The sequence below is a fragment of the Acyrthosiphon pisum genome, chromosome X (genome assembly GCF_005508785.2).
Source record: "Acyrthosiphon pisum isolate AL4f chromosome X, pea_aphid_22Mar2018_4r6ur, whole genome shotgun sequence".
Lineage (NCBI taxonomy): Eukaryota > Metazoa > Arthropoda > Insecta > Hemiptera > Aphididae > Acyrthosiphon > Acyrthosiphon pisum.
This window is the reverse complement of record NC_042493.1, coordinates 40,407,721-40,407,957: the sequence shown is the minus strand read 5'-3', so window position 1 is coordinate 40,407,957 and position 237 is coordinate 40,407,721.

Sequence of the window (237 nt, the reverse complement as noted above, 5' to 3'; positions counted from 1 at the left end):
TAGACTAACATACCGTCTCCGCTCAAAATCGTTTTTCTTATACAATGATATTATATCATTGAATTCAAATTTAATACCATCCATTATACAGTGACCCACTTGTAACCTACTGTACAGCAGAGCGAAATCCACTTACCCACCTTTTTTAAATCGCATTTATATAAATTAAATGCTTTTTTTATGATAATATTGCCTTTAAACCCGAACCCTAATTATAAGTTCATCTTCCGCCAATAT